The sequence below is a fragment of the Calidris pugnax genome, unplaced genomic scaffold (genome assembly GCF_001431845.1).
Source record: "Calidris pugnax isolate Ruff unplaced genomic scaffold, ASM143184v1 scaffold24, whole genome shotgun sequence".
Classification (NCBI taxonomy): Eukaryota; Metazoa; Chordata; class Aves; order Charadriiformes; family Scolopacidae; genus Calidris; species Calidris pugnax.
The window spans coordinates 14,280,922-14,281,382 of NW_015090922.1; positions in this window are offsets into that span (position 1 = coordinate 14,280,922).

A 461-nucleotide genomic window follows, 5' to 3' on the forward strand; every position below is an offset into this window, starting at 1 on the left:
GGTTTTGGTTTGGTTGTTGTTGTTGTGTGTTTAGGGGGTGGGGGGTGGTTTGTTTTGGGTTTGTTTTTTTTTTTGTTTTTTTTTTTTTTTTTTTGTGGTTGGACTCGATGATCTCTGAGGTCCCTTCCAACCACCACAATTCTGTGATTCTGTGATTCTATGCATAGCAAAGCAGACAATATTTTTTGCTCACAATTTATATCTTCCTTACAGATTTCATGAATTGGAATATATTTTTTGGTTTCAAATGTCTTTTCTGAGTTTGCCAGCTCTAGAGTACAGCAACTGATTTTTTTTAAACTGAATTACTTTTCCGCTTTCCTTAGCAGAAGACAACCTTTTTGTATGTCTCCAAACCACACCCCGTACTTGGTTACAATTTGGATTAATTCACTCGTAAAGCAAAGCATAACGACAAAGCAATGAAAGATACCTCTGCCCTGCATGACGCAAGACTGAAA